Here is a 14883-nt window from a genome sequence, read left to right as displayed (position 1 = left end):
CCGCCAGTACGCTGAACCGCAATGTTGTGCCTGGAGACCACTGAACGCACCTTCCCCCGTAGGTCATTCCACCTCTTCCTGATGTCCTCCTGATTTCTTGGATGCTGTCCCACTGCGTTGACCCTGTCCACTATTCTGCGCCATAGCTACATCTTCCTGACTATGGATGTGTGCTGCACCTGTGAGCCAAATAGCTGTGGCTCTACCCGTAGGATTTCCTCCACCATGACCCGGAGCTCCTCCTCGGAAAACCGGGGGTGTCTTTGCCGTGACATGGGGTGGTTTGGGTGATGTGTGGGGTGGTGTCAGTGTTGATGTGTGTGGTGATGTGTAGTGGTGTGTGGTGTATTGTGCGTGTAATGTTGTATGGGTGATGGTGTTGTGTGCCTCTGTGTGGTGGGGTTCTCAGTTGCTGTGCTCTCTGTCTCTCTGGCCTTCGGTCGTGACTTGTGGTCGTAGGGGTTTGTGGGTGATGTGGGTGTGTGTTTTATATTGTGTTGGGTGTGTGGGAGTGGTGTGTGTATGTGTATCAGGTGTGTGTATTTTGAATTGTCCAATGTGGCGGTGTTTTGGAGATGTGTGTGTATTTTGAGCGCGGTGGTGTATACCGCCAATGGTATACCGCGTTTGAAAGACCGCCACGTGGATTCGTGGGTCGTGATGGCATGGGCGTGTTTCTGTTGGCGTGACGGTGGAGGATTTGTTTTCGCCAGTTTTACACTGACCTTTGGTGTGGCGGACTTGTGTGGGTGTCTGAGTTTCGGCGGATTCCGAGATGTGTGTCATAATAGCTGTGGCGGAATTACGCGGCGGTGTGTTGGCGGTCTTCTGCACGGCGGTAAGCGGCTTTTACCGCCAATGTTGTAATGACCCCCAAAATGTCTACTTTCTAAAAGTAGCATTTTCAAACACACAATCTCAAAACCAACTTCACTGAAAGATGTATTTTTAAATTGTGAGTTCAGAGACCTCAAACTCCACATGTCCATCTACTCCAAAAGGGAATCTGCACTTTAATAATATTTAAAGGCAGCCCCCATGTTAACCTATGAGAGAGATAGGCCTTGCAGTAGTGAAAACCAAATTTGGCAGTATTTCACTGTCAGGACATATAAAACACATTAGCATATGTTCCACCTTAAACATATACTGCACCCTGCCCATGGGGCTACCTGGCGCCTACCTTAGGGGTGTCTTACATGTAAGAATAGGGAATGTTTAGGCCTGATAAGTGGGTACATTTGCCAAGTCGAATTGGCAGTTTTAAACTGCACACACAGTCACTGCAGTGGCAGGTCTGAGCCATGTTTACAGGGCTACTACAGTGGGTGGCACAACCAATGCTGTAGGCCCACTAGTAGCATTTGATTTACAGGTCCTGGGCACCTCTAGTGCACTGTATTACAGACTTACAAGTGAATCAGATATGCCAATCATGGAAATCCAATTACACATACATTTTACATAGGAGCACTTGCACTTTAGCACTGGATAGCAGTGGTAAATTGCCCAGAGTAACAAAAACAGTAAAAACAGAGTCCAGCACACATCAACAACCTGGGAAACAGAGTCAAAAAGTTAGGGGAGACCAAGCCAAGAATGCCAAGTCTAACACACACTATTTGAAATCTGTACCAAGTGATGCATAGAGACAAGCATGATGCACCAATACTATAGCAAAGCAGGTTCTCGAATACAGATTGGACATTAATTTCCACATATCTGCACTCCTCGTGGCACTTAAAGATTTTTCATTTTTCTCAATTCAGCCTCTAGTTATATTGAGGCCTTTGAACTTCCCTGCTGCACCAAGTTAATTACTGTGCGAGCAAGCTGGAGAATCAAAGGCCACACCAAACAATAGGGCCATTAGCCAGTAGTTAGTCCTGCTACTAGGGGAAGAGAATGTGAAGACCAAACCTTCATGTGCTAATTACTTTTCACAGTGCACCTGTCCTGGAAAGGCTCAACCCCACAAAATGAAAGATGGGTAGCCTGACCTCTGGACCCAGTCACAGGAGGGGCTCCACTTTGAAGTTTTGGAGGGAAGAGAGAAGGCAGCTGTGGCAGTTAGGGACAGGCTCTCAAAAGAGGTCTTTCAAGGGACCATTTGATGACTTCATCTTGATATTATCAAATTTGTGTGTGGGCGAGTTGAGGCAGGGGTGGAGTGACCATGTGGCACTGTAGCCTAGGGCAAATGTGCCTAACGTCTGGAACTTTCCACCACAACTTAAAAATCACTACACAAGGAAAAGACAGTCAGGACAATAGGGAAGCAATGGCAGAAAAACTCCCAGCTGGAAAATCCCTGACTCCTGCAGAGATTGTTTCCAGAATCTTTGAACTTCAGATGGACCCAGAAATAAGATTTGTTTCTCCAAGGCAAGGGGTGCTGCCCATCGCATTCTCTGGAGGACAGCGGTGAGACTGACCGACAGGGGTTCACCTGGATTTTCTGAGGGCTGATCCTGCTGAAGTGTGACCTTCTGAAGAAAGCGGTACCTGACATTTGCTGACCCAGGTGCTCTGCAAGTAGACAAAGGAGGTTGTGGAACCTGAAGGGTGTAGGTACAGAAGGCAGTCTTGGCAGGACAAGTGCCAGGAGCACAGACACACCCTTTGTGAGGAGGGATAGCAGTAAAAACCAGGCTTCCCAAGAACTTCAAAATGTAGTGGCCAGGAGACCTAAAGAAATCACCCCCCTGGTGGCTGGAGCTCGCCACCAGGAGTAAAGCGCGACTTTCCCCAAGTGCAGTGAATCATTACAGCTGTTAAAATAATGGCATTATAATAGGGTATAATTAGTGATTCTAATGTTGATGCATTGGTTTATCATGACATATTTCTACTTTTATACAAATAGGTATCATGGTCTAGGGGTTCAGGGCTCATTAGTGGTGTGAACTGTTAGGACATTGTCACCATAGGTATTTCCACTCGCCATCATGTATATATTTATACACTGATGCATAGTATGGAGTAGTGCGTGTGTAATAAAAACAACTTTCTTTTTTTGTAAATAAAAGCACTAGCTGGCCAATGATTCATTGTGTTTTTTTTGTTGTGTGCCTGTAACTGACTAACTAACACAAACCACCTCATCTGAGTAGGCCTTGGACATCTCTACCTCACTAGCCTGAGAAAGCCAATGCTACAACATGGTAATTGGTTCCTAATGATGGAAGGTTGAAGACATTACTTGTGATGGATCTACATCTTTCACAGTTAAGAACCTACTTTCTTACAGCAGAATAACAAATAAAAGAGGGACTGAGCTTCAAATCACATACAATGAATTACTTACTGATAGAAATTGTTTAGACTCAATATATCACTGGGGAAGTTATTTTGAAGAAGAGGTTTCTGTCATCGTCTGGTGCATGCAGAATCACATGCAGAAGGTGATTGGGTGATTTAGCATCACAAGAGAGTTCTACAGATCAGCAGGCTTGCTGTTATGTCCACATTCCTTTAGAGGCACTCCCAGAACAAAGTCAAATACTCATTGACTGTCAAGTATTACTACATCACATACACATCACAATTCATTTGTGAGCATGCAGAGAGGCAAGTGCATGTGTGGATTCAAGGAGAGGATTTTAATATATATATCCTTGATGCTAGATATAATTTTCGACACTCTTCTTGCTGCAGGCAATCTGAGTGTATGTGCTAACCAAGTAAGTATTATTCCTTTTCCACTTCCTGATAGCCCTTTAGAATAGGTCACCTAAATGTCTCTTTTCTTACAATCGTGGTGAGCCTAGGAAAATGTGCATGACCTGTAACTGTCTGAATATTTAATGCCTTAAATTGATTTCCGCTCATAATTTATTGTGTAAAACAAAGCCTCAATCTGGATGCTGTTGACATTAATCATAAACAAATTATGTATACATTCTAAATTAATTAAGCACCACATTTGAAAAATACAGGACAGGGGCAACTAAGAGAATGTACAATAATGTGTAGGTACAATTATTGTCATGATCCTTTGGTCACTACTCAAATGAAGTCTATTCAAGAGATGTGAATTAACCTAATATTTCATTTTAGAAAATGCATGATGGAATTAGAAAAACTGCTCACACATATGTACAGCAATTGTCTTTTGTTTTTCTCCATGCAGTACCAAAACAGAACTGACTGCCATTTGAGATCAGTTCATGGTAGACTCTCAGTCAATAGTAATAAATAAGGAATTCATGTGATCTATAAATGAAGCAGAAATGATGTTGTACATATGAAGCTGTTTTGCCAATTTTGCAAAACAATATGTATGCAAATGTTGAGGCAATTACCACCTAAATACTATGTTTCAAAATGGGTTGGCTGAAACCTTGTTTCTATCATTATTTGCACACTTGGATTATGATCCCTTGTGAAACAGGTTATATGACAAATTGCTTTTGTACGGAATGCTATTTAAGTCAGTATAAAGAAGTAAAAAATTAGATATTTACAACAATGATTCCTGTTAGCATTTATGCAGGAATTGCTCAACAAATGTTTTGGTACCTCAATCTTTGTACACATACTATTATATCCTTATACCCTTGTACTGGACTGACCACCCTGCCATTTCTATCTCCATGCTCAGCATGCTATCAACAAACCAGGGTCAAAACAAAAGAGAAGACCAGATCTTTAGATCCTTCAAAAACATCTCTATAGACTACCTAATGCTGGAACTCATCGCTCACCCAATCAACTCCACATCTGATGCCAACAACTTCAACATTTGTTTGGAAAGCTATGTGAACATCCACACCCCAATTACAACACAAAAGTACAAGCCCTCAGCACCCTGGTATTCTAAAGATCTTGTGATAATAAATGATCCAGTCGCAGACAGGAAAGATAAAGGAAGAAAAATAGAACTCCTGAGATCTACTTGATACTGAAGGCCCTTCATGCAACACACATGTGGCACTCAGCCACATCAAACTACTACACTATCACCATTCATGAAGCCACAGGTAGAAGCAGAACCCTGTTCAAGACAATGAAGTCACTGCATCAACACACCAATGACTCACTCTACAAAAAATCACAATGGCATCAACCTCTTCTTCAATGACAAAATACAGAGGATCCAACAGCACATTGAAAATACCAAGATTGCTTTATCTCTCCATCCCACCAACTCCTTCCTATGGAATCCTGCTATGATCAGCCTTCAAAGCCTTATTTCTCCCAGATCTGAATGACATACTCTAGTCTCTCAAAGCCACTTACAATGAAGATTATGTCTTACTATCATACTTTATCAAAGCTCTGTCTAGGGGTGCTCTTTTATCTCTACTTACATGTGTCAATGTCTCTCTTACTTAAGACATCTTCCCAGAAGCTCCCAAGACTGGCAAGGCTCTCCCATTTCTAAATAAATCTAGACTAGACCTTGATGTTCTCAATAACTAAAGTCCCATCACTCACCTACCATTCTTTGGCAAAATCATTGAAAAGCCAGTTTGTGTTCAACTCCAATACCACATCAAAGCTAACCATCTCCTGTAAAACTACTAGTATGACTTCAGATCATGCTGCAGTCTGGAGACTGCCATCCCACACATCATAGACGATGTCCGCTTGACAACAGAAGAAGAGGACCACTGCCTGCTGATATTGCTGCGCTGTATTAAGCTGGCTCTGTATATACTATATCAAAATGAGATATAGGTGGTCATTATGACATTGGCAGTCAGATGACCGCCACACTGGTAATGGCAGTAGGACTGCCACCAGGCCGGTAGTAATGACCGCCAAATTATGACCATGGCAGCCATCCCTCCCATAGACAACCAGTGTACTACCCCAACCGCCAGTGCAGTATGACCACTGAACACTGCAGTAGACCTCTTCAGGCAGGCAGAAGACAAGGATCTGCCCACGATATTATGACATAGCACACTGTCAGGATTTCTGGGGCAGTAGCAACTCCAACAAAAGCCTGGCGGAAACACATCAAATAAAAGGAGACACTCACACATCATCCATTAGCCACTGGGCAACATCCAAGGCCCACCTTGACTCCTGACAACAATGGGACTCCACTGGGCAGGGGCATCATGTCAGAAATAGGCAGGCATCTCAGGGGGCATCGGCGAGTGGGGGTGGTGGTGGGTCTTCTTTTTGGGAGGGGGGTCCTTGGGCTTGGGTTGGGAGGGGGCTGGTCTTTACCCTTCCGTTTAGGGATAGAGGAGTGAGCTTGGGGTGGGGGGGCTGGAGTGCCACTCTTGTGCCCCTTAGTGGCAGCTGATGTCTTAGTGAGAGGAACAGGGCTAGATTTGGCACTGGAGGTACTAGGCTGGGGGATGGGACTTTTCTCTTACAGGCAGGACGAGGGTGGGGGAGGGAAGAGGTCAAGGCAAGAAAGGAAACCCTTCTTAGGACCAATGGGGCGGGTTGTGGGAAGAGGCATGGGAGTGGAGGTAGAGGGAGTGGTTGTAGGAGAAGGAGGTGTGCTGGGCTTGGGTGCAGGTGCGTGGACAGTGTGCGTGTGTGAGGTGGATGGCTGTTGGGGGTCTGAGTGGGAGTGTTTGTGTGTCTTTGGAGGGGGCAGACAGGGTGGGTGAGGTGAAACAGGACGTGTGGATGGATATTGTGGTGGTGTCTGCAAGTGAAGTGGGTGTGCTGCATGAGGTAGTAATGGTGGGGTGGTGGTGACTGCTCATGTGGTATGTGGGGTGCATGTCTGGGGGTCTGATGTTGTGGTGACTGTGGGCAAGGCTGTGCAGGTGGCAAGATCTGGAACTATTGATGCTGTGCATGCAGGTGTGAGTGCTAATGTGACTGTGAGGGAGGAGGAGGAGGGGGAGACAGTGGAGGCCGTGGCTGATGTTGTGTGTGCAACTGTGTGTTGGCTTTTTGTGTGCTTGTGGACTGAAGTGTGGTGCCTGTGTTTGTGTGAGTCTTGTCTGTTGTTCTGGGTGCATGTTTGTCAGAATGTGTGCGTGGGATGGGTTGGGGGAGAGGAGACAGGGACTGGGAAGAGGTAGTTGGAGGGGGTATGGAAGAAACAGGGACACTGCCTGCCATCAGAGAGCAGTCCAGAGCCTGAAATGATCTCTGTAGGGCCGCTAAGCCACCATGAATGCTCCTCTTGCCCTCCATCCCACTGGTCCCCTCGGAGTCGGTGGACTCTGCCGCCTGTGTCCCGTGGGGTGCAGGTCCCTCACTCGCCGGTGCCCCTGCTCCTTTGGCAGATGATGCTAATGCACACATGGACAGGATGACAAAAGGAGAGACGGGGAGAAAGAAAGGGAGCACAGGGTCAATCACAGCACTAACAGCACAGATGGCATACACATTACTAGCACACACTGGTACTAAGAATGGGCAGTATGGACCACCCTAGCATTCCATTGGCTAAGTACTGCAGCAGGTAGGTGCCAAACACTGCCATCTGCACACCTATTGGGACCAACTAAGCCCTGTCTGCCATTGAATGCCAGCTATCTAGCAATTAAAAATAAGCACACCACCCAATATATCTAAGCTGGGCCACGAGCAATGTCTAAACTGCCATATTGGAGCATCCACTGACTAGAACCGGGCCCCCAAATCCCATGCCAGGTAACAAATAATGAATGTCACACACACTGTACTTACCCCCTTGTGTCTGCTGTGCTTCCCTCAAGTGCCCATCCAACACTGGGTAGGTCACTGCCAGTATGCAGGCCATTAGGAGGTTTAGGCTCCAACGGGCACCCCTCCACGTTGGGAGGCCATCCCCAGCTGGGCCCCCGCAGTCTTCTTGGTCCAATGTCTCAGGTTCTCCCACCGTTTCCTGCAGTGGGTGCTCCGCCGGCTATGGACCCCCAGGGTGCATGTCTTGGCGATGGCACGCCACAACCCTTTCTTCTGATGGGCACTCACCTGCAGGGGAACAGAGACAGAGGGACACCATGAACCATACAATCCAGCCTGTCACACATAAGGCCTACATACAGCATTTGACACAAATCAGGCACACACATGATGCGTACCTCTGCAATCGCACTGCCTGCAGCCATGCACCCCAAATGACACACTGCCAGCACAAACATACATCTCCATGAAGCCATGTCACATGGAATGTACCCCTGATGTACTCCCCTCTTTGTCTGGGGGTCCATACAACTGTCCATACAGGGGTAGAATCCCATCCACGATCCTCTCCAACTCCTCCGACATGAAGGCTGGGGCCCTTAACCCTGTAGCATGGGCCTGGCAGGTACCAGACACAGGTCACAGCAGCACACTCAGTGGAGATGTAGTCCAGTGGAAAGACAGGCATCAAGTGAAGTAGCAAGAAGAAAATGGCAGTCATGTCCGTGGCGGTGAACACCGTCACCGCCGGTGTTGATCATCATTGGTTTCTGTACTCCATAGAGCCCCATGTTAGCCAATGAGGAATTGCACAGCGGTGCAGACCGCCTTCCACCATGATGCATAACGCGGCAGAGTGAGGTCGCTTCCACCTGTCCCTGCATACAGGACAGGTGGTTGCCATTTCCTACTGCTAGTACACATATATTGATTTAAAAGTGCGTCATTGATGTCAACTGTACACACCTACACAATTCTAGTTTCCAACATACATACATGCACTCTGTACTCTGATGTAGTGTGTCCATAGGTCTTGTTGTCACTCCCTTCTTACTCTTGGGTCACTTAGATACCAACCACTGCAGAGGAAAAGGAGGAGGCAAGCACCCGTGTACAGACCTCTAGTGGACTTTGCTACACTGGAGGACAGGCACCTCATACTCACCTATCGTCTGGACAGGGCCACAATCACAGAGCTGTGTGCACAGTTGGAGCCTGATCTGCTACCTACTATCTGTTGCACCACAGTAATACCCCCTCTTGTGCAGGTACTATCAGTGCTCCATTTCCTGGCAACAGGCTCTTCCTTGGTGACAGTGGACTTGGCTGCAGGTAATGTCACAGCCAATTTTCTCGATTGTGCTTGCAAGGGTTTTGGCTGCCTTGCTCAAACACATGTGCAACTACATTGCATTCCCCCAGGTTGATGATTTGCCCACTGTGAAGGCTGGATTCTATACAATGGGACACATACCACATGTGATTGGGGCCATTGACAGCACCCATATTGCCTTAGTACCCCCTCGGGCCAATGAACAGGGGTACAGGAAGAGGAAGAGTTTCCACTCTCTCAATGTCCAGATGGTGTGCCTTGCAGACCAGTACATTTCCGACGTCACTGCCAAGTATCCTGGGTCTGTGCATGATGCCTTTGTCCTGAGGAATAGCAGCATCCCATAGCTGATGGCATGTCTATAGAGGCACAGAGTGTGGCTTATAGGTGAGCCAGAGTCCCCACCCAATGTAAGTCAGTGTATGCCTACAGGAGTCATACCGCAGGCCACTGTGCAAGGCTAACGTGTGTCCCTCACTTCTTGCAGGTGACTCTGGCTACCCAAACCTGTCCTGGCTCTTGACTCCTGGAATCCAAGGACAGGGCTGAGAATAGGTACAATGATGCTCATGGGAGTACCAGGAGGATTGTTGAACAGACCTTCGGTCTCCTGAAGGCCAGGGTCAGGTGCCTCCATTTGACAGGTGGATCACTATGCTACTCCACTGAGAAGCTCTGCAAGACTGTTGTTGTGTGCTGCATGCTGCACAATTTGGCCCTCAGACGCCATGTGCCCGATCTGCAGGAGGGGGCTTACAATGCACCTGTGACAGCAGTGGCACTGAGGACAGTGAGGAACAGGAAGAGGAGGAGGATGTCGACAATAGGACACATATCATTCAGCAGTACTTCTAGTGACACTCAGGTAAGACTGGTGATCTATACATGTCTCCATTTAAGTGATATGCTATGTGGCTGTAGTATAATGCCAGTCACTACCTTTGCATCCCAGCTGACTGTCACCTATGCCTTCCCTTATTGCAGATGTTGGTGTGGTTGCAACAGTGTATTGCTGTGATGTGTACAGACTGCTGAGACACATATGTATGATGAATAAAAACTTTACAGGACATTTGCACAGGATCATGCAGTTCAATAAAGTTCAATACATTGTACATTTCCTTCAGATAATGCACTATTACTCAAGTTGTTTCCAAGGGTGTTTATTTATAAATTGGGTATTCAATGGAAAGTGCAATAGGGTGGGGTGATGGTTGGGAAAAGTCCAGTGTAGTGGCACAGTCTCTTTGTAGCACAGGTCCAGTGTCCAAGGGGCCATAGGAAGTTGAGCAATGGCAGTCCAAAGTGAACAAGGTGACTTGTGTGCAACACAAGGGGAACAGTCAGGAGGGGCTCATTTCCTGGTGGTCGCCTTGGTCTTGGCAACTGTCTCTGGTGTCTGCCTGGGTCACAGAGAATGGTTCAGGGGTGGTTCACCTTCTGCAGGGGGAGGGGTGCTGGTGGCCTGTGGGTCCTGTGGCAGGGCCTCCTGTTCACAAGCAGCAGAAAATGTGGAGGGCTTGTCAGGACAATGGCTAGTGGTAGGGGCCTGCTGGTGTGCTGTGTACTCCCGCATGTTGTTGGGCATGTCCCCCAGTACCCCTGCAATGGAGGCCATGATGGTATTCAAGGCCTGCAATTGTTGCAGGACTTCCTGGTGGTGTTCCCCTGCAGCCACTGGTTCTCCTGCATGATGTTGAGCACCTGACCCATCCTGTCCTGGGTTTGTTGGTATGCCCCCAGGACATCTGTGAGTGCCTCCTGGGCAGTCAGTTCCCTGGGCCTGTCCTCCCCCCGGTGCACAGCTGTCTTCTGAGTGTTTCTGGCCCTTTGTGCCTACGTCCCCTGAACGGTGTGCCCACTCCCACTGATACCAGGGCCCTCATTGTCCTGCATGGGTGTCGACTCGGGTCCCTGTACATGTGGGCAACCTACTGATTGACAAGTCCTGGGGACAGAGGTCTGAGGGCGTTAGCTGTCTGCTGTGGTGTTAGATTCTGAGGGGGGGCTCTGTAATGGACTGGCTGTGGGATGGGGTAGCCGACTGACCAGTGGTTCCTGATGGGCCAGGGAGTTCATCCAGCTCGGGACATCTAGAGTTACTGTCATCACTGAGGGCATCTTCTGGTGGGGGACTGGGTAGCCGTGGCACCTCCTCACCACTGGCATTGGTTGGGGCACCTGTGGGGATGTTTGTGATGTGTTAGGGTAATTGTCTGTGTGAATATTCCATATTCCTAGCTTTCCCAATGATAATGGTGTTGTCCCCCACCTTTGGATTGTGGGATTGGTAGATCTACATGCAGTGTATGCATTGGTGGTGGGTGTGCATGCAGAGCTGGAAGGGATGTGCTTGCAGTGGGTATGGGATGCAGGGGTTGCCATTTAGGTGTGGTAATTGGGGTGGTGCACTGTGTGAGATGGAGTGGGTTGAAGCGAGTCAGGGGGTGTGATGGCATGCAGGTATGGGGATGATAGGTTGTAAATGGTGACTCACCAGTGCCCAGTCCTCCGGCTACTTCAGTGAGTCCCTCAGGATAAAGTAATGCCAAGACTTGCTCCTTCCATGCTGTGGGGGAGGAGGTGGGTGTCCACCACCAGTCCTACTGCTGGCGGGCTAGTGCCTTGCTGCAATGGAATGCACCTTCCCTGTAGGTCCTTCCACCTCTTCTGAATGTCATTCCTTGTGCGTGGATGTTGTCCCACAGCGTTCACCCTGTCCACGATTTTCCATCATAGCTCCATCTTCCTGGCAATGGATATCTGCTGTACCTGTGCTCCAAACAGCTGTGGCTCTACCCTCACTATTTCCTCCGCCATGACCCGCAACTCCTCATCAATGAAATGGGGGTGCCATTGTGGGGACATGGGAGATGTGTGGTGGGGTGTGTGGTGTGTGGTACGTGACGGATGAATGGGTAGTTGTGGTATGTGTGTGCAGTTCTCTCTATGATTGGCGTGGCAAGGTGTAGCGGTCTTCTCATGTTTGAAAGGTTTGTGGGTGATGTGGGGATGTGGTTTATAGTGCTGTTGATGGGTGTGTGGGATGTGTGTATTTGTGTCAGGTGTAGGTTATTTTGTTCTGGCCAATGTTGTCCTGCTTTGGTTTTGGGTGGCCATTTCCACCGTGGTTACTGTCCGCTGTGGTGATTCGTGGGTCATTCTTTAGTTGGCATTGTTTTGGTGGTGTAACAGTATGGGTGGTAATTCCGACAGTTTATTGTGTTCAGTGGGTCTAGCGGATTTGTGGTTGTGGCTGCTTTCTGTCGGTTTTGTGTGTATGTGTCATAATCTTGCAGACGGATGTTTGCCTCTGTGGCAGTATGTTGGTGGCAGTCACCACAGCAGTATTCGTATTTTACCGCCAATGTCCTAATGAGGGCCATAGTGTGCACTGAGCCTAGGGGTTCCCCAAAGGCTTAAAAGAGGCAAGGATAAAGTATATAATAATAATGCTCTCTTTTGTGGCAGTGTGGTTGAGTAGTTAGGCTTATCAGAGGGTAGTGCAAAGCATTTGTTATACACACACAGGCAATAAAGGAAGCACACACTCAATGGCTAACTCCAGGCCAGTGGTTTTTATATAGCAAAAATATATTGTTTTACTTTACTTCTAGAACCACAAGATTCAGTTTGCAGATATATGTATCAGCACCACTTTGTTTCAATTTGGCAAGTTAAACGAGAAAATAGCAAATATCTGTTTTAAAAATTTACAATTTTCAAACACATTTCTGGGGGGAAGAAAAGTTAGCACAGTTTCAAGGTATGTACAAGACTTACAGTTCCAGTCTCCAGGGGTTAGGATGCCCACAGGTTGGGGTTCAAGTTAACCCCAAAAAGATCACCACCAGCAACACTGGGCCGGCCTGGTGCAGAGGTCAAAGTTGATGTTGATTTAACATGGGTTCCTTTGGAGACTGGGGTCACACGGAATCATGCCTGCTTGCAGGTAAGTACCCATGTCTTCGGAGGGCAGACCTGGGGGTTTAGAGAAGCACCGAGGGTGCCACAGGTGATCACCAAACACTGTCCTAATTTGACTCTTGCTCTAGGCAAGATTGCTGGTTTAAGGAGGACAGTACTTATGTTTGTAGACGACTATGCCAGTCCTACAACAATTCACAACTGTAGTCCCAACCCTCTCGGCTCACAAGCAGTAACTCACCAAAAACCCAAACAGTAAAAGGTGATTTGTGGCAGCCTTTATGCATGGACTCAAGAGTGTGACATCTCAGGGAGTGTCGTGGTTAAACAGAGATTACACCTTTCTCACATAAACATGTCTCAATCACACACAAGCAATGAAGCAGATGCAGTATAGTTTCCAATAGGTTTTATTAATAATACTGCAATCTGCGATAGGTTTCATGGGCTGCAATGATTAGGAAAATGAATAATGCAAGACACAAAATTGTGAACACGAGAGTCATTAGTACGACGACCCCCACTATCTTCCCCTAACATGAGGTGACATGAGATATGAAATATGTCCTAATACCCTAGCATGCTGAATCTAACCCCTAATCTAAAGAGAGCTAGGTTTGATAAACCTAATCTGCCAATGCGGTATCCATGAGAAGAGCTCCCCAACCCTCGTTACCTTGGAATGAGGTCTCTAGTTCAGACTACGTAGGGACACGAAGACTGGGTCAGCTTCAAGGCGACATGCAGCATCGATAGCAGCAATGGCATCTGGTCGGAATCCCTCTAACTATCTGTCTGTATTTATAGAGATCTGATCAGAACCCTGCCGTAGGACTATTCCCAAATAATAGATAACAAGTTATTCTTGGGACAGCAATTTATGAAACAATTCCCTCGAAAGCACAAAGAGGGAAAGTACCTAAAGTGAATACCTACAGCTTCTCTATCTTTGTCACTTCATAGTGACACCTTAGCGCGGTGGCACTGATAACATAAAACTAGAACATTTGCCTAACTAGAAACAAGGCAGCCATCTTGAAAGATATAATTAAATAAATGTGTTAAAACAGAGCAAACTAAGGTGGTCATTATGACCCTGGCGGTATTATAACCGCAGGGCCAAAACGACGGGAGCACCGCCAATAGGGGGTGCCTCCCGGCGTATTTTGGCTGCAGGGTGCAAACACAGCGTCGGGCTCCCAGTGCTTTTTAACAGGGGAACCCTGGGGTCACAAGGATTCTGCAGGCTAAGTCCAGGGGTCGGTTCCGGAAAACCAAAGGCTGGACAAGGAGGAGGGCTGCCTGCTGGAAGTTGTTGGACTGGTGGTCGGATTCCCTAAGGCCAGGGGGGATGCCTGTTCAGAGGTACCTTTGGGCGTGGGTATCTCCGTTCGGTTCTCTTGCTGTCAGGAGGCTCCTCCAGATTTAGGCTGCAGGACATGTTATGTTGGACAGGTGGGGTCAACCCAGGGTGGACACTATGTCAGAATCACCTGGGGACCAGCTCCAATCGGTTGGGCCACCTGGACATGGGTTGTGGGCATTGAGTGCAGAGTGGGCAGAACTTACGGATCTGAGGCAATTCTGGAGAACTATGTTGGAGTTTCTTTTTGGACAGGGCCACTGTCCACAGGAGATCTTGGGCCTCAGGAGTGCAGGCAGTCCTCTTGAGGTGTTTAAGAGGTTGCTAGTCCTGCAGGATGCATTGCCTTCTTGTAGCAGGGCTTTAGAAGGTAGACAGGCCTGTAAGGCTGGGGCCAAGTTAGTTGGTGTCTTCAGTCTTCTCTGATGGGGGTCAGCTTAGCAGTCCTTCTTCTTTCTTCTTGTTGTTTTCTTGAGGACACCAGGAATATGATGAGCTAGGTTCAGGTAGGCCATTAAATCCTGGATTTAGGGGTGTTACAGGGGTCAGAGAGCAGTAGCTAATGGCTACTGTCCCCGAGGGTAACTACACTCTTCTGGTGTCCTCTCCCTTTGGGGAGAGGGACAGAGACCTAACCCTATTGGTCCCTGTCCTCCAAACCAAGTTG

This window comes from Pleurodeles waltl, chromosome 1_2 (assembly GCF_031143425.1).
Source record: "Pleurodeles waltl isolate 20211129_DDA chromosome 1_2, aPleWal1.hap1.20221129, whole genome shotgun sequence".
Classification (NCBI taxonomy): Eukaryota; Metazoa; Chordata; class Amphibia; order Caudata; family Salamandridae; genus Pleurodeles; species Pleurodeles waltl.
The sequence above is the reverse complement of the archived record's forward strand: the minus strand, read 5'-3'. Positions refer to the sequence as shown.